The sequence below is a fragment of the Manis javanica genome, chromosome 12 (assembly GCF_040802235.1).
Source record: "Manis javanica isolate MJ-LG chromosome 12, MJ_LKY, whole genome shotgun sequence".
In the NCBI taxonomy this organism is placed as follows: domain Eukaryota; kingdom Metazoa; phylum Chordata; class Mammalia; order Pholidota; family Manidae; genus Manis; species Manis javanica.
Genome location: NC_133167.1, coordinates 89,973,449 through 89,997,997, shown reverse-complemented (window position 1 = coordinate 89,997,997; position 24,549 = coordinate 89,973,449). Strand labels below are relative to the sequence as shown.

The window sequence follows — 24,549 nt, the reverse complement described above, 5'->3', positions numbered from 1 at the left end:
AATCTCACCAAAGAAAGAGTAGTAAGAAGAATCTGTGGTCCCTTCAATTAATGTGATGGTGATCTCAATTTAGTTGTAAGAGTCAGTCATGCCTGGGCCTGTCTATTGACTTGGTGGGAGCAGCTGCCAGCAGCTTGTTTGCATATGGATTAGGGGTCCTCTTGGGAGAGTTCTCATTCTGAAGGAAGAAGTTGCCTGGCAACAAGAGTTTGACCCGTGGAGACAGCCTCACCCAACCAAGGAGCAAGGAAGCCTGAGTACAGTGTGGTGTCTGTCATCTAGATCCTTCTCCCAGCTGGATGCCATGAATATATATCTGACTGGCACGGAAAGTGGGAAGTCTGAATGTACAAAGTGGAGAAAAATCAACCTACATTGCTAATATCCTTTTAAAACACGGAGTGCAATGCAATGCTTCAGGATCTGACGAAAAGACTAAAACCTGAATGGGAGGGAGGCATTTTCCCCTTTCGGACTAAAAATCAGTTTAGCGTGGAGATGCCACCACAGTATTCATCACAGTGCCTGGCAGAGCAGCAACAGTAATGGGGGAAGATTCTGATGCTCAGTGAAGCATCAAGAACCAGTTCAGGACCTGTAGGATGTGGTGGTGTCCAGATGATACTTACTGGAATATGCCTGCAGCTGGCATGGAGTAGCAGCAGAGTGACAAAGCTGTGCTCGGCAAAAGGGCTGATGGGAAACTCTTGTACCCAGTGGACCTTTTAATTTTTGAACACAGTTGGGATCACTATATGAGTCCATGTTTCTCCAGGTGAATCCTCAGTGCCCTACACAAATTACAGGATGCAAATAGGTGCTTGCAGAAGTGAAGAGAAGGCTGCTGTCCAATTTCAGTCACCAGCAGCACTCATGTCCCAAAGGTCAATGCATCTGCTAATGTCAAAAAGTAATGACAATCCCTTGACCGAAGGCCCACAACAAAAATATTACTTACAATTAATTTAATATATTTTTATGTTTTTCAAACTGTATATAATAGAAGACATTTTCTATATTTTTTTAAAGAAAAAACTTCTAGTTATAAAATGAATAAGTTCTGGGGGATAATGTACAGCATGGTGACTATAGTTGACAATGCTGTATTGTATACTTGAAAGTTGCTGACAGAGTAGGTCTTAAGTGTTCTCATGCACAAAAATGGTAGCTATGCAAGGTGACAAATATGTTAACTAAGCTTAATGTGGTTATCGTTTGCACAATGTACATCAAATCACACTGTACACTTTAACACAATGTTATGTATCAGTTCTTATTTCAAAAACTGGAAAAAAGAAAAACTGACCATCAGACCATGGCTTCCAAATTTTACTTAGAAAATAAGCTCACAATACATATATGACTTGCTTAGAATTTTCTTCCTGATAGTAGTCCAGAAATAGAGGTATAGAAAGGGAAAGAATAAGCAAAGCTTTGGCATATGCAAAATTTAACTTGAAGACCTACTTGTTCAACATGTCATCTTCCTTTTCCCTAACATGATGTGTCCTTCCCCCAAGGGCTCCTGTCCTCTACGGTTCCATGCCTCGAGGTTCTGCTTCAGAAGCTTAAGCAGTCTTCCTTCCAGAGATGTTTTTGGTTTGGGCCCTTTCCCAATATTTTTAGCAGCAAGGCCAAGTGAAGGGGGAGTTGGTGGGTCCGAGGAGCCCTACAGGGAACCCCTGAGTTGGCCATCCTATTTACCCGTAAAGAAAGTAATGAGAAAAATAGATCTGACCCAGGTGACTTAATGTTAACCGAACTTAATGAAAGGTAGCAGAACTCAGCAGCAACGACCTCTTCAGAAGAGGCTGACCTGCCACCCAGGGTGCCCCGCGGCCCTGCGCGCTGCCATTGCGCACGCCCCGGTGGCTCATGGGAAAGCCCTGGGGGCGGCGGGCGGCGGTGGTCCAGCGTAGGCGCGGTGCCCAGCTTCCCGTCCACGGTTGGCGGAAGCGTCTGCCGGGCCTTCCTCTTCTCCTGTGACGCAAAGCATGTTCTGTTTCCGCGTTGTCGGCCGCCGAACCTTCGTAATAAACGGCGCTTGCGTAGCGAGAGAAGCCAGCCGAGGCACCCGGCTCCTGAGCAGACAGAGAACAGGTGTGGAGAGCGGTGAGGGACACCCCAGAGCCATCCAGGCCTGAGCTTGGAAGACAAAGTGTTTTTGGAGTTTGAGATGAAGAAAAGGAAGCTGGGATCCCAGCCATAGGTATGAGAGAAGCAAAGAGAGCAAAATAAAAAAAGAGGATTGTAAGATTTTTCTGTGCATGCATGTTTCTCTGTAATGGTTTTTTGCCATAACTAAAATAAAGGTTTAATTTGCTTTTGTACTACTTTTTAGTCCCAGAATGCTGCTGCTTTGCGTGCAACTGTGATGACACTGACTGGCGGCTCATGTTTATGCAGTTTGTACCTGGAAGCCACAAAGGTGTGTGTGATTCTGTGGTAAGGTAAGTCCCACATGTGTCTAAGAACTACTGAAGGACGCCAAAGCTGCGTTAAAGAAAAGGCAGCCCCCATGTGGAAGTCCATGGCAGGGAGTCTGACCTCAGGAGGTGGTGAAACTTGGGCTTTCTCCTCAGGACCTGCTTAATCTCCCCAAGGCTGGGGCAGGCAGTCTTCTGCAGAGATATTTTAAAGTTATTAGTGGGACAATTTTTAGAAAGATGTGCTGCAGTCCAGCATGCTTGTGATAAGCAACAGATCAACTCTGAGTCAGTAGATACTGAGAGAAATAACCAGAGTATTTGGAGGGGATAGGGCGCCCATCAGGCAGGCAGGTATCTTGGACCAGTAAGAGGAGCCGACTCTTGGGGAGCGTGCACATAATTCCAAGTGAACATTCTCTACCTGCAGAGAACAGGACAGCAGGCAGTAGCAGTCTGATTCAGACTGGACATTCTTGATTTTTGTCCAGATCCTCTCCGTGTCTTTGTTTCCAGCTGCGTGTTCTCATGCTACTCTGCTGGTGTGGCTAACAGCGAATGGCCTTGACTTGCAACATTCAGGAGGATTGTTCTGTGCTTGGAAGTTTACACCAGCTTCTGTCCCCACCTCGTGTTGGTCCATAGCCAACTGAATGGCGAGGGAATACAAGAACCCAGTTTCTTTACCTCAAGGGGGGAAAAATAATCTCTGAGACAACATTTGCGTTAGAATTCTCTGGGAGAGCAGGCTGAAGCTGGGACTTTGGCAAGATCACACATGGCTTGCTTTTTCCTCCCTTGTTCTACTTGTCTCGATTCCTTACTCATTTCTTCTTGAGTTCTTTCTTGGTAAATCATGGCACCGAAATCTTTGGCTCAGTGTCTGCTTCTGGGACAAGATGATTATAACAGATTGGTGAATGACTTGGAGATATTGGAAAGAGGCACCACGAAGTCTCACTTGTTGGTCGTTGCTATTCCTGTATTGGTATCTCATGGCCAACATGTGTGAGTGAGTGAGTGCTGGGCCATCCAGAAGGGAGGCTTTTCAGGGTTTCTGTGGGGACTGTGTCCAAGAGAAATGCCACAGTTAATCCAGCTCTGCCATGTAAACATGGTCACTAACAACAGTGCCCACTGTTTAAATTTTTGAAAGCAGAAATAATACATCATGTGATTTTGTGATTTGAGAGAAACCAGCTTTATTTGAGACTGGGCTAAAAAGACACAATCTATTAGATCCTAGGATGACAAAGACAGTATAAGAATTGACAGGAGGTATGATGCCTAAGATTTGGAGGACTTTAGGTGTTATTCTACTATTTTGGGGGAAAGCATGTGAATCTCTCTGTGCTTCACTTACTGTATCTAAAAAAATTGAGATGATTGTGCTTCTCTACCTGCCCTAGATAGTAGAGTAGGATAATGTGTGAAAAAAGTCAGTTGTAAGCAATATGGTGCTAATGAAGCTCAAAAGAATAGCTATTTACTGATTTCTCTCCTCTTATTAGGATTACATCATATTGAGATTCACAAGGGCACTAATCTGTTACACTCCCCACCCTTTTTTTGGTGACTTCTGGGATAATGATTAGAAATACATGATTGTTAAGGAGGGTAATCAGAGCAATAGTTTTAACAGTAAAACCTCTTGTTGAAATATAAGTTCACTAACTATATTTTTATTCCTGGCTAAAGAGAAATATTGAGAGAGTCCCCAGACTCAAAAATTATTTCTATCAGTAATCCTAAATTATTTTAATTGTTTTCTGAAAAGCACCTACAGTTCTCATTATTTAATCTAGTGAATTGTTACCACCTCCCTGCATGTGGTAATGAATTCATTTATGACCACAAATCAATGAAGAGACAAGTCCTGCCTGCAGGAATTACCGGTTCACCATATATATGGAAAAATACAGCAGAGAATTTAAAAGGTGCTTAGTTCAATTTTGAGAACCTAATTGCCTATCAGGTAATAAATCAAAAAAACATTCAGTTCTGTTAAAATATAATCACTCTTGTAAAAATATTTCCTGTATGTTGAGCAACTGGAGAATGATACCAAGAAATGTCAGAAAGTCATTAATCTACACAGTTGCCAAGAATTAGAATGTTCCAAACATATTAAGATCCTAATATCTAATATTTTAATATTGAAAAATGTGTATGTGGAATAGTTCACAGTCTTACATGAATAATATATGCATAGAAAAATATGGTAATGATACTTCTGAATAATCGTAATGGTTTTCCTAGATGGTAAAATTGTAAGTGTATTTGTTTTCTTCTAATTTATATCTTTTTAATCTTCTACAGTGAGTAGGCACTCATTTAAGATTATAAAAATAAGCATTTTTATCGAAAAACCCAGTCCTGTCAAGACATGCCTAATTTGGTTAAGACTATTTATTTCTCTTCCCATTTTGTATCAAGGTCTAAGTTCCATGAGGGCAGACTCCTCTCTTTGTTCCTTACTGTGGGGTGGATGTGCGGTACAAAGGCTTGTACATGGCAGGCAGCTAACAGATAGGTGTTAAATGAATGAATAAATAAATAAAGGTAATAATCAGGAGTGAGGAAAGGCCCCCACGCTAAAGCAGCTGCATGAACAGATCCATGACATTCGTAAGGATCAGCCCAGAACTGCAGAACAGCAGGGAGTTCAGCGTGGTTGAGGTCGGGGGTATTGAAGTGCAGGGTAGAAACCAGAAGGGGCTGCAGCCTGCACTAGACCTTCATGTGTGTCAGACATTGTCCGAGCTTCTATATGTGCAGCTTCTCCTGCGATCCTGCAAGATGCTGATTATGTTTTCCCGTTTATAGATGAGAACTCTGAAGCTCCCTAAAGTTTAGTGAGTTGCTCAAAGTTGCAGTATAGTAAGGGGAGTTAAGATTTGAAGCTAGTGCTGTCCTTCCCACAAGACATCTTCTTGACCCTTGCACCGCTGAGGCAGTGGCCTTGAAGGCTGTCTGAGCATATGGACAGTCTTAAAGGTAACAGAATGCCATTGAATTTTGAGAAGATTGAAGTCCTCTTCAGAGCATGAAGCTGGGGCAAAGTGGGAAATTACTCTTCTCTCCCCTGCCTCTCATCTCCATGTTACTTTTATATACGTGAAACTCCCATATTTCTTACATTGTTAAGCTAGCATGCAAAATAGCTTGGTATAAGGCCCTAGTTACCCAGAAGGAATAACCCAAGGCATGAATAACTTTTCAGTATGAATTATCAGAGGGTAAGCTCCTGAAGGCATCAGACCCATTTCTTGTGTTTAATTCAATCACCTCTTTTGGAGGCCTACTATGTTCCAGTGATTGTCTAGACACTTGATATGCATCATGACCAAGACAGTCACTGTCTCTGTCCTCTTAGAATTACAGCTTAGGGAACAGACGTGATCATCTTTTTTGCAGGTGTGAAGAGGCAGAACAAAAGGCTGAAAGGGGAAAGTCGTAAAGCAGTCAAGACAGCAAAGAAAGCCAGGTCAGGAGCCAGGGCACCTAGGGGGTATCAATAGGGTGAGAGTGAGGAGACACAGGGCAGGGAGCTTGCGGGTCCTGGTGTTCACAGTGAAATGGCCTCCCACCCCGCAGGCAGCCTGACGACAGCACTTTTCCCCCTGAAACCCATGGTCTGGGAGAGGAATGAGCACAGTACAACTTCAGCATGAATCTCACTTGCTGGAGAAAAATGAGCTTTGAATCATTAACAAGGCGATTGCTGCTACATACTAATGATACCATTTCCCGGTCCAGGTCTTTTTTACATTAATACACTCCGTGGTGCGGATTCAATGATAAAAAAATGATTATTCGCTTTGAGATATTTCTGGGCGTGATTGGTTTATGCCATGCACCACTTGTTTAGATTATGAATTAACTAATAAATCTGTGTTAGTTCCTAAATTTTAGAATGAAAGGCTTTACTTCTTTCTCAGATACCAAATTAATGTAACTATTTCTGATGACAGCAAATGAAGATTAAAAACCATGGCCATAAGTGTGGCTTACTCCACACACACCTGGTCCCCAGAACTACCCCTCATTTTTCCTAGTGAATGAGAGGTTATGTCTCTAGTATTATGAATAATTTATCCTCAATGAATGTCATTTATCTCAGCTTGTAACACCCTCATTTGCACACATTAAACTCAATAAATATTTATTTCAACTTACCAATGGTTCATATTTTGACCCAGATTTAGTACTCTATCCTAACAAAATAATTCTAAATATAACAAAAACTAAAATTATGGCAGAGGATGTTCCCTTTAGCATTATGTATGGTGTAAAACAATTGGAAATTATTTAAATATACTAATATAGGAAATCATTAAAATAAATACAGGTCTTCCAGATGATGAAATACAATACAGCCATGTAATTTTTTTTGAAAAACAGGGAATAGATGCAATAGCAGGGAAAGACGCTGATGCCCAAGTATTATGTGAAAAGCTGTAGGCAAATTGTATAAACAGCAGTATTACAATTATGTAAAACATATATATAGAAAAATCCAGGAAAATACTCTAAAATGAAAAAAGTGGTTTTCTTTGGGTAATGATACTATTACTGGTTTTTTTCTTTCTTTATTTGAAATACAGTGTTGTTGTTTTTAACTTGAGAAAATTATTTTTCTGAAATATTTTCTGGATTTATCCAATAATCAATCATATGCTTTTTTGAAGAATTGTACAAATTCCTCAGAAAATCTATTGTTGTTCCTATGAAGCCCAGTTACCTGCTAGAATTCCTGGGGGCTGACAAATCACTGCTAATTCTTTACCTACCTAGAAAATGTCCAAAGCATGGGTCATTCATGTCAAAGATAAACAAAGTTGATACTAGTTGAAGTGGCAAGGACACATTTTAATCAGTAATACAGAATTGCAGCAGGGGAGAGTCCAGCATGAACTAACTCCCACTTAAAAACAGATACAAAATAAGTGAAGCAAAGCCCACAGAATTGAAAAGATAGGCAATATCTGATAACACACCTAAACAGAAATTCAGCAAGCATATAAAGGACATGACAACTTGACAACTTTTATCCAACTATTGGATAAAGCTATGACTATTGAATACACATTATTTTCACATGCACATGAAAGATTCTCCCAGAAAGACCATATGTTGGAATGCAAATTAAGTGTTGGTAAATTGAAAAAGATTGAAACCATGGAAGGCAAGTTCTCTGACCACAGTGGGACGTGCACAGAGATCCACACCTGAAAGGAATCTGGGAAAACCCTCAGAAATTAAATAATACATTCTAAATAATCCATGGATCAAAGAAAAAATTATAGGGGAGATGTAAACATATTTTTATCTGAATGAAAGTGAAAACATACAAGATTTGTGGAATGCAGCTAAAGCAGTGTCTAAGAGAGCAGGAATATTTCAAATCAATAAGCTGCCACCTTAAGAAATGAGAAAAATTAACTGGTATGTATATTATACTATACCTAAATGAAAAAGTAAAAGGTAATGTGAACTTTTGAAAAAAAGAGGAAGAAGATGGAAAGGAGAGAGGTGGTTCTAAACCCAGATGCATCCTTCTAGGATTTTAGTAGGAAAATTCGAGTAATTACTCTGCTCAGGGTGGAAAGTTCGTAGCCCTGTCAACTTGGACTAGCACAGAAAGATGAAGAATCTGTTGTTTTGGTTCTTGAAGCTGCTCTCTTGGTCATTGCTTTGGGCTTTACTTCTCGGCTCCTGACTCAGCATTTTGAGGTGTCTTCCAGAGTTTGAACTTCAAGCTAGATTCAAGTTGGATGAGACTTCTCAGCTTACAAATACACAATGTGCAACTGGTAATGCAAAAGGGCCACTGGAGGAATTTAGTGTTTGGCTGCCCTGGGACCAACCACAGAAGTACACTTGGTAGCAACTCAGATTTCAATGGGTGGACTAGCATTATCTTTGTTCCACATCCTTTCCAGAATGTTCGAAAACTACAGCAGTTGAAGAAGGCAACTGATTTTTGGTGGCTTACTTTTTCATATGACCATGTATCTCTCCCAGAAAAGAACTATAAATAAATAAATAAGTAAGGGAAACAATAGTTCAAGAAATAAGATAAGGAGATAACTGAAATCAGTAATTTTATAGGAAACAGCAGAATTTTCCAGTAGAATATTATGATAGTGAACGGATGGGAAATGGGAGGGATCTTTCTAGGCCTTGCATTTTAATGATGTGAGCATATAGTTGCCATGGGCTTCAACTATGACATGATGCTAGGTTCCCAAATTCTCCAGGCTTTGGAAAATAATCAACTGGAAAATATTGAAGCGTATTACAATTTACATATTTGCATTTCAAAGCTTGGCACTTAACGGAATTCCTGAAAAAGATTTAAAACATTACTCCTGAAATTTATTCTGTGAAACTTTTCAAAATTGTATACATTCAGAAATTAGTCTTATAAATATAACCATTGATTATAGGAATTGTATTGAAGAGAAAAAACTGTTTCATCATTTCCTTGATTGAATGCTATTGGAAAAATTATTCTTCATTGTACTATAGATTATACCGTGTCATTAATTAAACAGTATGTGTATTGAGGCATCAATGGGAGGAGTTGTTTTCCTAAGGAAATTTGTTTACAATAGACTAAAGAACTATAGTTATATTATAAAACTTTTTTTTTAAAGACAACCGAGTGATTTTTGTGCCAATAAAAATGAGAAAGCTCAGTTGTCCATGACACAGTACCGCATAAACTTTGATTTTTTTGACATTTGATTTCTGAGGGGAGTGAAGCTCTGACAGGCATGAAATCAGTGCAGGAATGTTACCATCGGGAGTTGGGCATGGGGCTAACTGCACAAAGGCAGCAAGTGGAGTGCGTATGGGGCTGGAAGGAAAAAGATGAGAGGTGATGGATAAAGAGAGCAGGGCTGGAAATGAGAGGCCTGGCAGGTGGCGTGCGTCATCCCATTTAGGAAGTTTCAAAGAAGCCAGGAGTGTTTTCCTTTCACAAGACCACTCTACACTGTGAAGTAGTACTGCTGGCTTGAAGGACTGCTTGGGGATACGTTCCAGGTCACACTTGTTATTGTCACCTGCCTTGTAAACAACTGAGGGTCATGAGGGCCTGCACAGATGGTTGTCATTTCATGGTCTTGCCATAGAGAAGAAACACTCATAAGGAAATCTATCTGAGAGGCATAGAGATGGGAGGGATTTCCAGGACACATCCCTACCAAGGTATTCCCTGAACCACCTAAGGCTCAGTGTTACCCAGTCTCTGCATGGATAAAGTGTGTTTTTATAATGGAGGTAATAAATGTTCATTTTGGAAAATTTGAAAATAAAGCAAAGTAGAAGGGAAAAGTTACGTGTAATCCTGGCACCAGAAGTAGCCATTAACATTTTAATGTAGATTCTTATCTTGCTATTTATGCAGATACTTGAGTTGTGGAGTTGTGATTGTGATGTATGCAGTTTTTACGTCCTCTGTTCATTTATTCATGTGTTTTTGCTGGTACTGTAGATGGTTGGTAAACGCCATTTTTCATAGTTGTCTTGCCTGATTAAAATCTTTTTGTTCCCAGTTTTCTTGCTATCATAAATAATAGTGTAATGAACATTTTTGTGCATAAATATTTTTTTCTACGTATTTCAGAATATTTACTTAGGACAGATGCCCAGAAATAGAAATAGTGGGTTAAAATGGAAAAACATTCATTTCTAAGGTTCTTTCTTTGTATTTTTAATTCTTTTCCCTAAAGAGTTGCATGCCCACCAACAGTGCTGGTGTCCTTTTTACCTTATCCTCACTGGCACCATGTATTACCATTTCAGAAGTTATTTGCTGATTTTGTATTCTCTAATCCAAAGATATTGAAGATAAACCAACAGCAACAATAAAGAAAAAAAACAGCAAGAACAGTAGCACAGTAAACCTCAGTCTTCCTTGAGTGCTTCCTATAGATTCAGAGCCGTACGTGCGCTGACTCCTGCCTGTCGGGCTGGTGGTGTTATGCAGTGAGTTAATAGAAGCACAGAGAGGCTGAGCTTCTAGCCCAAGGTTAAATGGCTGGAATGTATATTTCTAACTTGTATACTTTCTGACCTACTTATCTTTATTCATCCTATTTAAAATTGAGATCTTTTTATGTACTGGGCTGACTGCAGCCCATCCCAGTTTTTGTCTGTTTTCTCTCCACCTGCCCTTTCCTCTTGTTCCTGCTTCAGTGGACTCCTCATCCTTTAGTGTTAACACACCATTTCTTCATGAGGCTGTCTCTCTCATCATCATACTTGAGTAATTCTCTCACCCCGTGGTACTAGAGCCCTGTCAGACAGGTAATGTTACCATTTGAAGGGTGTGCATCTTCCCCACAGAAGGATGGGCTTAGCTGAAATAGAGCACATGTGCCAGCCAGCCATTTTCTGACTGAACCCTATTCCAGTTTTTGTTTATTTTTCTGCACTTGTCCTTCCCCCTTTTCTCTGCTGCGGTGGAGTGCCTCTGAAGGCCTGGTTTCTCCCCGTGTTACCGGGGTGGAGGTACACCAGCACAGCTCTGTTCCTCACTAGCTGTGACTAAGTTTAGGCCACTTCTAGGTCTCTCCCCGGCCTGCCTTGTCTCGTGGACCACTGCCAACACAGTTTCTGTTACTTAAAATGCTTGTCTCCACCAGTCTATCAACCAAATCAGAAATACTAGGGCAGGAATTATTTTTTTCTTAAAAGTTCTCCAGGTGGTTTTAATTCAATAGGAGACAGGGAGACAGGATCCTGTTTGGATCTATTGGTCTGGTAACTTAGACTGAAAAACATGCTTTTGAATCACTGGGCATCATGCTGTTATTTATAAAGAAAACCTTTTGATCAGTTTGATGAAAGGCCAATCATCCCACCTCTTTGCAAGTATGTATCAGTAAAAGGGAAAAGAAAGTTAGCAAATTAAAAAGTTTTAAATATGAACTGCATGGTGATAAAACCAAAAGTAATACAACTGCTTATTGACCATATTATGTTCCAGACACTGTGCCAGTTGCTGTCTCCATTTTATTTTGCAATCTAAAGCTGTTATTAAATAAGGGTTTATTATTTTTGCTTTATAAATGGAGATTGTAAGATTTAGAGACATTAACTAATTTGCACAAGGTGGCATAGGTGGTAAGTATGGAACCAGAATTTAAAACAGGGAGTCTGATTCCTAATCTGCATAGTTAACCGTGACAGAACATAGAGGGGAAATTTATGGGAAAAACTTAGCCTAACCCTAAATCTTTAATGTTTGAATGGCAAATATAAATAAGAAGCAGAGGATTGTTATAATTTAATTAGTAAACTTTGTATATATATTCATACACAATGAAAAAAATATCTTTTTTTTCAAGCATCCATGAAACATTTATAGAATGGGTTCAATTCTGGGCCAAAATAAAATATTGAAGAACAGAAATTATGCAAGCCATATTTACTGATGAAAATAAGTTTAAAGATGAACTGATTTTAATAATATAAGCAAGTCAACAATTTTCTCCAAACCCAATCTCCTACTAAAAAAACACAATCCCAAGGAAATCCTAAACATGAGAGGAAATGATAAGTAGAATTATGATTATATGTAATACAAGAACAATGGAAGCTACACATTTAAAAAAATTCTTTGATATGTAGCCAGATAAGTACTTTTTACCTTAGGCAGAAACCTGTTGTAAGAATTTTCTTTTTTAACAAAAAAATTATTAAACATATACAACACTCAACTGTTTCTGCTAAGAAGGTTAAAAAAAAAAGTTACCTAATTATGATACTATAAGATTAGTTTTGTTTTGCCTCCTCCTTATTCATATGACAGGTCATTTCCTTATAGAAGTCACTTAAGTGGGCCTGACACTTAGAAAACCAGGATTATCTATATTCTGTGTTGTTTGAAGTGGTTGGAAATTGCTGGATAAATTATACTAGTAACTTTCAGATTTCAAACGTAAACCAACTAATCTGTAATTATTAAGATCCTTCAGCAATTTCATTTATAAAGCTGTCCTTAGTGGCTATTCATATACATTCATATTAATTTGTAAGTATATATTTGCGTGTATACACAAAAGATAAGAATCCATATTTCATTCATTCCTGAGCTGATTTTCTTTTCTCTTTCATGAAATTCTATTAACTTGCCGTGTTTCTAATCACATTTGCAATTATCTTAAGGACCCTAATATAAAGAGTGTCAGGAACTGAGGAAATCATTAATTTCAGTCAATGTGCAAAAGTCATTAATTTAACATTTCACATACTTGTGTAATTGAAATAACCCATTTTTTAGTACTTCCTAAATGTTTTTTCTCCCACTCAGATTTTTTTCTATCTTATCATTGCTAGCAATACTCTTCTCCTTTGCTCATCTGTGATGACCTTTTATTAAAAGTTAATATTTTTTCTGCATTTTCATATTACATTAATACCTTTCTTTTAGCATTCTGGGTTTCATTTCAGCTGGGGGAACATCATTTTCCTGCTTCTTGTCTTAACTTTAAATTACTGATTCTTTTTTTTCTGAATGTTGATATTTTTTGCCGTGTGTGTGTGTATGTGTGTCTTCACTCCTAAAGTGTGAGCTCCTGAGGGAAGAGTCCACATTTACATATTTTGGCATTCTCCTCAACATATATAGGATATATTTACATGTACATATAGTACAGTGCTTTGCACATATTAGTTGGTAAGTAAACATGTTAAATGCAGAAACAGATGGTACCTTTTATCTTTTGCAAGCAACTTCCCCATTCTCATTTTTGCTTTCCTTGATGTGTGTGCTATAGCATGCCTAATTCAGGCACCTTTGTGGAAGATGTGTTCTTTATAGGGTCTTACTCCTCAGTATCAGGATTATAATTATTCCATTATGAAAACTGAGGGTTTTTTTTCTTTTTAATTAACTTGGGGCTTCATAAAATCAACAAAGGGATATGTAAACAATCATATCTAATATCCTAAAAAATAAATTTAAACTTCTCTCCCTAGCCTCAACTACCATTGTTTCAATTTTACAAGTTTTTCATATAGTTCAATAATTAATCAGTTATTTTTTTAGGAAGACTTAGCCAGATAAATGATTTCTTAGCTTTATGATCTCTGGCTTAATTTGAACATATTTTTTTACCCATCAAAGTGGCTATGAGCTGGACTCAGAAATGCAGCAAGGAAAATTGACCTTAAAAAAAAAACAGAATGGACCAACTCAGAAAGTATGTAAAATCTGATTTTGTAATGTGTTAATAGCATCTTTATATCCACAGAAGCTGAGCCTTTGTGTTTTGTGGATGCACTGATGTGGTCCTGTAATTTGTAGTGCCACAGAATATGACTTTCACAACCACATGTTTGGGCAAGCCCTGTCCATACTTTATCTTTTGAAGACGTGGAAAAATGAACTCGTTTTATCTCTTTACACTCTGTTCCAGGAACTCTTGGAGATTTGTCGCAAGTTCTGATTAACATATCGTTTAACAAATTTGGGATCCTGATGTTAAAAACCCAGTACTTGGTCGCTCAGATATATTATGACAGCTTTATTCTGAAAGACTATTCTGAGACAGACATGTAACTTCCCTAACCATGGGATCAGACTTTTTGTAATTTCATTAACTCTCCCTACAGAATTTTTCTGCTCTAATTCTTCTGTGCACAGCCAATATTGGCCTCTCAAATAAACCCAGTCTAGTTCCCTTGGAATTACCTACTTGTTTCCATCAAGGCATGAGGCAGCACAGGTAGAGAAAGAATTACGGATTACCTTATTGGAATTGCTCAGACTTATGTGAAATTCATCTGTATCATTCTGTCTCTTTGCCCTTTTTTATTGATAATTCAAACTGATTTCCAATTCTCTGTTGCACTGTATGTTATTCAGTTCTCTGTACAAAGTGGAATTTATGTACTTCTGTGTCCTTTTGCTTTATATTTATTCAATGGGTAGGTATAACTTATTCTTCTGCTTACAGAATAATTTATATGAAGAACATTTAACTACTCATTGGGCTCTTCCAATATTAGGAAAGATTACTTACACTGGCCTCCTTGGAAGAAGAAATATTCTATAAAATATGTCTCATCCTTGTAGATTCTGTTATTTTTTAGTAAATATCTCTCCTCTTCCCACCATGGGAGGAGAATAATGTTAATGTTGGGTTTGGACGCATGGGCAGATGTGACATCACACATTGCCACTAAGCCCCTTGTACCCCTGTCCAGCACGATGAAATAGTAGCCTTATGTACTAGCTATTTTGTCATCCTGGGGCTTTGAGTAAGAAGACATGTAGGACAGTTCTGACCCCTGACTTGTTACCTGGAAAGAGTTGATATAACTGACCTGCAGACCAGTGAGTGAGCAACAAAAGTCTGTGGTTATAAGCCTCTGAAATTTTGAATTGTTCCTTAGGAAGCATTTTCACAAGGAACATTTTCCTGGAGGAAACTCAGGATTATTGTGGACCAGTGACTACCATCTGCCTGCCTCCCATTTTCTGCCATTCCAAGTGAGATTATTTATTGCCGTCATCCTGGTCTCAAACCTTTATATGGTGTATGTATGTATGTGTGTGTGTGTTCAAAAGGGAATGTAAATAACTTCTCTTTCTAGCTCAAGCTGTCAGGATCAAGGGGAACCATGTCTGGGCCTTCTGTAGATGCTAGCACAAGACTGTGGACTTTTGGAATGTTCTCCTCAAGGAAGATATGAGTTTATTTTGCATACAGAGGAAAGGTGCATGAATATTTGAGACCAAGAGGGTAGACTGCAGTAGATTATATTATTTTTCAGCAAATATTCACTCTTTTCTCCCTGCGATGGGAAATAAACAGTACTGAGTCCCCATCAATGTAAATAGCTACGTGACTTATTACGAACAGTGGAATGTGGGAGGAAGGCATAATGTGCCAGCTTCAGAGGAAGACTTTAAGAGGTATTTCAAGTTTCTACCAGACTTGTTGCACTCCAGCCCTCATCATAATAATAGCACACATTGGATAGAAGTCACTTTTCATCTTTAGTGCTATGGAAGACATAAAGTGGACTGAAACAAGCAGAGCAGACATAGCCAACTCACGAAACTGTGAGTGAGAGTAAGTGATGATTATTGCAATCAACGGGGATGTAAGAGATGTATTTCTATCCCACACTATTGCTGGATAAAGCTGCCTGGATAAACTTTTGACAAGAGAAGGGCCAAAATCCACAGGTAGTTAGCATTTGATGTACCCATATTTCTGTCCAGATAGCTACATGCAGAAAACACCAAATTCAAAGAGGGATTATTCTGAAAGTATTAAGCAAATTAGGAATGAAGAACCTAATTCTAAACAAATTCTGCTACCTATATGCATGGGGGATGCCTGCCAGAATTCTGACTGAGATCCACTGGTATGTTTTTCCATTTATGTATGTGCAGTGGAATACCGAGCTGGCTTACCTTTCTAGCAGATGTTTGTTTTTTCTCTATCTTGTCATCAGAATGTTGAACCATGACTAGTTTGTTTGCAAGAAGCTCTCCTCTGAGAATCTACTTGAAATTCAATGAATAATTATCATAGAACCATTAACCTTGAAACTGCAATGATTATTTGTTTCCATAAGAAACTTGTCTTTTCGTTAAATATGTGTCAGAGAAAGTTAAAATTTCAATAGTTAACACCCACACTTTAGCTTCAATGTTCTTGTTACAATTAATTCAACTAGTTGAAAAACCTTGAAGCAGTTATAGAACAAGAAAACTAACTGAAGATTACAGCAGAAACATTTAAAAAATACAGAGTAGAACCTTGAAGATTTGCTTAAAACCGTTAACATATAAGGAATTCTGAAAGTCGGGCATTAAGTTAAATACATTTTAAAAGTAATTTCTATATACAAGATACATCCAGTAATACATTCTTTTAAAATTCTCATTCTTAAAATAGTTTCCAGAAATATTAAATAGCTAGAATCAACTTTTAAAGGATATATGCAGGATCTAACAAAAATAAAAATAACTTTAAAATTTTATTGGTGGAAAAAAAAGGGGAATTGAGTCAATGGAGAGGCAAAACATGTTCTTAACAGGTAGCTTTAAATAATTTGAAAATTTTCCCAGATTAATTTTTCAGTGGAAGTCCCAAAGTTTGTTTATCCTCCTGAAATTTGACAAGTAGAATAATAAAGGGGCATACATACCCAAGAAAGTTTTAAAGAAGAGTACAAGATATTGATGTACATTATAAAACTACAATAATCAAAATGAGTCTGTTCTAGAACAAAAGTCATCAGACAGATCAGTGGAGTAGAATAAAGAGCCCAGAGACTATTTCTGTATACAACTTTATTATCCAGTAAAGAAGTCATCTCAGATTACTGGGTGTTAAGAAAATCTGCTGGAACAATTAATTAACTGATAGAAAAAACAAAAACTTCATTATGTTAAGAAAAATTCAAAGATATATTTTATTAAAATGTATTTGCAAATTCAAGTGTAGAATCTAAAAAAGTAAAGGCCGTTACTTTGGAACGGATTTTCTGAGCATAAGGCAGTGAATGAGATTTGACCACATGAAAATAAAAATGGGCATGTCAAAAACTGAAAAATATGTAAAAAATATGTGCAACAAATATGGCATTTAATATACTTTTATAATGAGGCTGTTGAAATAAAAAAAATACCAAAGAAAATATAGAAAGGAAGTTTCACTTATCTCAAGTTGCTAATAAACATAACGATAGTCAACCTCAAAATAAAACTGAAAATACAAAACAAAAATGGACATTATTTTTCTCCTTTCAGATGATTTTAGACTTGGTAACACTGCCTGTTGCAATGGTTCCTCAGAAAACACATACTGTCACTGACACAGAAATTGGTACAGACTTTGAGGAAATATTCATTGTTAAACCTATTGAGAGATGAAAATAAATTCATTTTCTTTCATTCAGTGATTACAGTTTGAAGAATTAAAGTATAGTCAAATATGTGGAAAAGATCTGCATATCAAGGTCATTACAGCATCGTTTATAATAGTCTGGGTAAATAAACTAATGGTCAACAATAATAAAAATGGCTAAATGAACCATGGGCTCTCCAGTTGATTGACTATTAGAAAACTATTAACAATTATTAAGAACATTTGACATAGTTCCGCAATCATAGTGTATGAAAGTTAAGATATAGAATTAAGTGTATAAAGTATATAATTTACTGTGTAATTAAGCATGTAAAGCTTAATTACATATGTAATTATATTTAGTGATAATATAAAAATACAATGTTTATCACTGGGAAGTAGAGTTATTTTACTTTATTGTACTTTTCTGTAACTTACAGATCCTCTAATGAATTACTTTTTGGTGAGTTAGAAATTTTCTCACCACTGCTTAGATGTACAAAAATCAAACAAAACAGACTTTATTTTCATTTGTTCATTCCTTTTATTATTTATTCTTATATCTTCCTTACAAGCTCCCTTCCTACAGGTTAGTAGAGGAACTTAATTTTTTCAGTGGACAGTATCTCAGTCTCTTCTTTTTTAAACAGTTTCCTTTTAGTTCATAATGGTTGCCTTTAGGTTAATGTCAGGTTTTCAGAGTTGAGCTTTCCATCTTTCTCCTTCCCAAGGTGAGTCTTGGGGGCCTGTATCTTCAGGCTGCTGCGCTTTTGCTCTCTCTGAAGTTGATTGGGTGAGTCTCCACGGATGATAGTCAATCTCTGGAGCATGATGGCCCCTGTGTGGCATCTGAGCTTGCCATGCTAGCATTTATTGTCTGCTGCTGGTAAACGTTTGCTATGCTTTCTCTCCATTGGTTGAAGCCCTGCTCTGAATTATGAATAACTTAGAAGTCTGCTTAATTTTGCCATTTGGTACCTATTCCTTAGCCACAGCATCTCTCCCATGTCCTTAACTACAGGGATACATGCCCCCCTCCTAAGACAGCCAGTATGATCTGCTACTTTCCACATCTATTCACAAAGCAAGTGGGATCTTCCTGATGGTTTCCAGGCTGTGCAGGAGACAAGCAAGTCTCTGTGGAAATCATCCCGGGTCCTCCCTTTACTGAACTTTGTCCAAACACTTACCTCACTATTGGTTCTGTGAGTCTGGCATCTATCTGGAGAGGTGGTCTCATCCCCAAGTCCCAGACAGGCAGGTGGAATTCAGAAAAAGAGAAAACACTTTAGGATAAAAGAATACACACTGCATGGCATTTCATAAATATAATAGTCATATTTTAATGGTAGGATATTGTTACTTCTGCTCATGTTTAAACTGCACTATGAGTTAATCTTCTTATGGACCTTCGTCTAAACAGTGTGTTTATTGGACTAGCCAAGCTCAAAGGTCCTGTCCAGGTATCAGACTCTGTCAGAAGCAAGTGTATTTCAATTCATCCTGGGTTGCCTGGGGCTTTGCTTCTAGCTCTGAAAAGTCCCATGTTCTGAGCACTTCAACCCCAGGCACCCTGGAATGGTTGGTCATCTTACCTTCAGCCATATCTGAGTAGTCACTCAGTAATTTAATAAAGGTAATTTAACATTCCAGGTTCCGAACCTGGAATCTACAATATTAACAACACATCCCTGTCAGGAGGGTAAATCTCTCCCTCTGTCAGCAGTAAAAATGACACAAGGTCCTGTGTTTTTGATGGGAAAGATTTAAGGTTGCTTAGCTAAACATCTGGGGATAACTCAGAGCCTTCAGTGCTTGAGGATCTCTATCTGAAACTTAGATAGTAGAGGTTTATAAGTATATAATAGATGTGGCTGACATATGTAAAGCTTTATTTTCCTTCATTTCCAATTTTATTGAGGTGCTATTGGCAAAATTAATATACTTAAAGTGTATAACATGGTGATCTGATGTATGTGTAATTAAGACCATTTTTACAAAAAAATTTTTATTTTGCAAAATAACTTTTTAATTTTTATTAAATTATTAAACATGTTTATTTTATTATTTGACTCCTTTCAAAAGAACAAGTAGGAAAAAGGATTATGACCTCTGTTTAGCTACTGGGAGGCAATGTGGTATAGTAGAATAATTATCAGCTTCAGATGAAATATTCCCAATTTTTATTGTAACTGTGATATTTGAGAAGTCACAATCTCTTAGAATATAATTTATCTCATCTATAAAGTGGCCCTTATAACTTGCTCTGAATAATTTCTGGGAAAACTAGAAATAATACAGGTAAAGTGCCTAGCTCAGTGCCTGGCACATACTATGTGCTTAATAAAAAGTGGGGGCATTTGTTTGTAATGCTGGGCTCTTGTTAAGGTTTGGTAATTCTCCTCTTCTAAACTCTGCTCCAGGTAAGATCTCTGTGTTCAGTGTACTTTGGAAGGAACCTTAGCACCTGTTCAAGTGCTGGATATTCAGTAAATGTGGCATTTCAGATGTAGTCCACAATTCCTTTTCAGATCTGTTAACTGTATCTATTGTGCAAATGGTTATGGGAAATGAATATGGGCAAATTTTTCAATAGGAAGAATAGTGTACTTTTCAAAGATCGTTATCAGCTCACCACAGTGGTTGGTGCAACCCATCTGCTGGACAGAAATTTCCTTTAGACCCAATGTCTTAATGAGAATGAAACAGGGTAAATATGTAATAGAGGCACATCAAGAAATGGGCTTTACTTCAGCTGCAGAAAAACACTGTGTAAATGTCAATAATTTCTACCCCAGCCAAATACTAATAAGAAAATAAAAAGCAATTACTATTATTAACTCTCAAGATAATACATTAATAATTTACGCTGTAGACAATCTGATGATATTTCTAAAATATTTTAATTTCAAGGTCATGATAATGTATTCAGAAACATATAAAGAACTCTGAGGAGGGCATTTTTCCAAACATTACTACTCAGAACATAAAAATATTCAAAACTAAAAATGATTCTTGAAATCTAAGCTTGAGGCTTTATTTTATTACATAATTTAAGAGAGTGATATAGTTGTCTCAGTCTGGGAAAGCTTTCAGAATTCTGGTCTGAGGATCCTCTCAAACCCCTGTTCCCCCTCAAGGCCTAGTGTCTATGGGCTCATGTTGGGGCCCTTGGCAGCAGACGATGATCTCGAAGGCAATCAAGGAAAGTGGCTATTAAAAGCTCACAGGCTTAGCAGAAGGAGAAAAATGACTTTTGTTAAAAGCTGAATCTCTAAATACCCGGGAGCTGTTTCCCTCTTGACCTATATATGTGTGGCCCTGGATATACATATTCACACTTTCCCCCTGATTTGTGTGTGTGTGTTTTGTAGTAATCTTTACACACATTTAAATAGAACACTTGATGAGCATTTAAGTGGCAGAGTTAAACAAGAAGTCACTTAAGCAGTTTTGGCTCCTTGCCATTTCTTGGGATTTCATCAGTGGGGGGATGACTTGCAGGATAGAAGCCAACCCTTACTTGTTTTATTTAATTAGACCATGTAGATGACTATGCCAGTCTGGACAGCCTGTTTCTCAGCTTCCCTTCACCTGGATAGGATGGCTTTTCTTGGTGCCTGTTTCTCCAGAACCTTTGTAATTTTGGGCCATGCAATTGATACAGGGGTGAACTAGGGTCTTCACACCATTTTGCTTTTATTACAGCACTGCTGGGAGCATTTCTGAGATAGTTTCTCATTTTTCCTTTTGCTCTGCTCCGTGATGTGTGAAAACCGATATTTTCCCTTCTGCAGTCAAGTAGAGGGGTAGTAAGTCACTATGAATCTATAAAAAGCTTGTTGCCTTTCAGTGGTGGTATATTTGTAGGTATTGTCTGAGAGCTAAGGGGACGGATGTTATTGATAAAGTCTCCTCTCTGCCACCTGAAAGACAAAGTGTTCAACTGTCAATTTATTATAAACTTGAAATGACAGTGGAAAACAGCATTTTTGCAGTACATTAAAATTGCCCATGGAATTGTTCTTCTGGACTGAATCTTACAGAAATCATCACGTAATAACTGCCCTGCATGTGGAGGGACAGCGATGTTTTCCTTTGGCTCACGTCAGGGACTGCATTTTGGGGGTGATATGAGCCCATGACTTCTCTGAGCACCAATAAGAGGCGCAGATGAGCAGTTGGAATACTTGCAACTTGGTTTAGCCAAATGTGATGAGCTCTTTTTATCACCGTTTTAAAATAGTTCCTCAGTATTCAACCAAATGTAATCTAACTGCATTTAAATATTGGAAAGGGAGCAATTCCAATTTTGAATTGAATGAGGCCAAATCCTTAGGCAGGTTGCTAATAGGATTAGAAATCTAAGATCCCTGATAAATTGTACTGGCTTCTCTGTGGTGAAAACACAGACTTCGATCACAGGCCAGGAGAGGCTAGGCAGTTATCTGAGGGAGCTTTTCTCTACAAGTCAGCCATGCCATTTCCATAGAAATGAAGGTTTTACCTTCTAACTTAAGTATATGTTCCCTGAGTCCTCTAGGACGGGGTTCTTAGACGCTGAAACTTATCTTCATAAGGTTTCAGACTTGGAAGAGAACTTTCCCACCATCTGGCCCTGCATCTTGGAGAAGTTAAAAGATTTGCCCATGGGCATACAGCAGAGCACGGTGGTGGCAGAGCTGGGACTGTGTATGGCACAGGGCTTTCCCCCTCCTAGCCAGGAGCATGTTCGTTTTTTTATGCTGTCTCCTTTTCCCATCCCTGCTGTAATCCTCTGACCACCAAGTACTTCTGTGACTTTGCACAAGAAGGAGAGATGTGTGGGTGAAGGAGTGTGTGTATGGGATCCCACAGATGCGTTCACTTGCATAGATCCTGCAAGCACGGAGCCCAGCATCAGTAGCATTCTCCATAGTAGCCATCTTCAGCAATTGTTTGACTACCCAGCCTTATTATTTATTTACACAAGGAGCTGACATTCCTTAGCCCCTAAATTATGTTCATTGTAAATCTGGATGGTTTACTACTATGGTGGCAGTGAGAAAGTGATTTCCCCAGAGGACGGGCAGTAAACAGAAAGTAACTCCTCCATCAGAAAAGATATATGAGGCTTTTAACTATCTGCAAAGATGGGGACATGGGACCGTGTCGTGGCAGCCAGTCATTCCATTTTCTCTTCTGCCAGTGGAGAGGACAACCCTGAAGTCAGTATAGGGTTCCGCCGCCCCACAGATGCAAAACAGTATTAGCACATTAGCATGTGTTTGTTGGGACTCAAAGAAGCTAGGCATTGTGCTAAACATTTTAAATACCTTGTTGCATTTTTAAATCTTCACTGTGGCTTAAGATATGGGCATTACTATATTACAGCTTTGCAGTTGAGAAAAAGAAGTTGATCATCTTGTTTTAAGGTCTCCTAGAAACAGAAGAGCTGGCTTTGAACGTAACTATTTGACTCCAAATCTGTGAGGAATCACACCAGAGAACACATATTTTAGAAAAGATAAAATAAGAAAGAGTACCAAGGGAAGGAGTTAACACTATATTCACTAGGTTTATGATCTGTGCTATATATTTAGAGGAATTTCTTATTCAATGAAAAAAAATACAAATAATCCTGGAAACATCATCAAAATAGCCTTCACCCAATAAGACTGCATTTATGCTAAGAACATCTTAATGCTTTCATTAACAGAGTTAAAACATTCATTGCTCTGGTCATCTGTTAATCTGGCTTTTCAGATATAGCAAAAGCTACAGAAGAATTTTGAGTTTTAAAAGAAAGAATAAGAAATCAATAGAGTGCAGGTTACAGCTATGGAAGAGATGCCTCTGCTGTGTTTCTTTGGAGTCAGAGTTCTTCCCAGTTAGCCCATTTCTATATGAAAATGAAAGTGATCAGCCTCAGCACATGAAACCATTAGCTGCTTCCTCAAAGTGCTGCTGTTCAGAAAGGTCACAGAGAACTGGCCCAGCGGCAACAGAAATTTTGCAAGTGATGTGTGTCACATTTGCATATGGTAATTAGTTTCTCCATAAATACAATTTGTTCTGCAGATTAACATTTTGTGTCCTCATTAGATAGCAAACATTTCCATATTAAACCCACAAGGCTGCCAGAGTTGGCTCTGCTTGCATTGCAGTGATAGCATTAATACCTCTGTTTAGATGGATGCCAATTAGTAGTGCTAAGTCTTGGAAGAATAAAGGGAATCACTAATGCTGTTAATATAAATAGTAATAATGCAGGGAAGCTTTTGCAAACCTTGTTAACTTCAAAGATCATTAGCAGTAAAGTACCTCTAGGCTGTAAATGACTGTGCTCTTGGGCAGATAAGAGTATCGGCACATCTGGAACACTTTGCTCGCTCGCCATTCTGAAGTCCGCTCCTGGCTTATAGCGGGAGACTTAAATGCTGTGCACGATGTAAAGAGGAGCATGCAATTAAAACATTGTTTTCTTTTGCTAAATGCTGTAGTTCAATAAGGAAGTTGGATGTGCTCTAGCCAGTAGAAATAACAATTGCTCACCTTGTCCAGCAATACAGTTTGCTCTCATTCCTGAAACCAACTTCTTGAAGGCAGTGAAGTGAGGTATTTTATGGTCCCATAAATGGTTTTAAAAATCAGGATGCCCAGAATTACTCAGGGGAGGATTTCATTTTCATTGGACCAGAATGAAAAGTTTTCTGCTAAGGGGAGTATCTAGGGACATAGGAAGTGTTTCTGGATACATGAGATGTGGGGCTGTGTTCACCACCTCTGTCATTTATTCTTGACTTGATTTTAAGTGGAGGAGGCAGCTTCAGGGGAACAGCCCCCGTGAAGCGCTAGTTCTGCAGCTGAAGTGGCTGCACTGATGTGAGGACCCAGTGACGGGATGGACAATCCTGTGGTCACCGTGAAAAGAGCAGTCACTGAAGAAATCAACTAACAACTTTCCTGCGTAAGTTTTTTTTTTGATATGCTGTATATACTTAGATTCAACAGTTTAAAAAAAAAGCATTGGTTAAGGCATGAAACATAACTCAAATGTGAATGCTTTACTATTGAAGTTTGGGCCGCCGCGTAAGGAAATCGTACAAAAATGGGGGTTTTGTATCATTTCAGAACTCAGGCTTAAAATAGATAAAGGGGGCTTTATTTCACAGCCCTGCCCTTTACTAGCACTATGATTTTGGATAAGACAGTTTCTTGAAATTTTAATTTTCTCAGCTGTAGAATGAGAATACAAA

The 24,549-nt window shown here is 38.2% G+C and overlaps 1 long non-coding RNA gene across 3 annotated transcripts in view; it reads left to right on the top strand.

The window, feature by feature from the left end:
• Positions 1–2,060: 2,060 nt before the first annotated feature.
• The window catches only part of LOC140844810 (uncharacterized), a 169,357-nt gene continuing 146,868 nt past the window's right edge, over positions 2,061–24,549 (top strand). For 2 of the 3 annotated variants that reach the window (XR_012123307.1, XR_012123306.1), the window contains exons 1-3: positions 2,061–2,209; positions 2,342–2,450; positions 5,844–5,913. This is a non-coding gene — a long non-coding RNA (uncharacterized lncRNA). Of the gene's footprint in view, positions 2,210–2,341; positions 2,451–5,843; positions 5,914–6,023; positions 6,279–24,549 lie in introns of those variants that run through there. The other variant, XR_012123305.1, reaches the window with a different exon arrangement.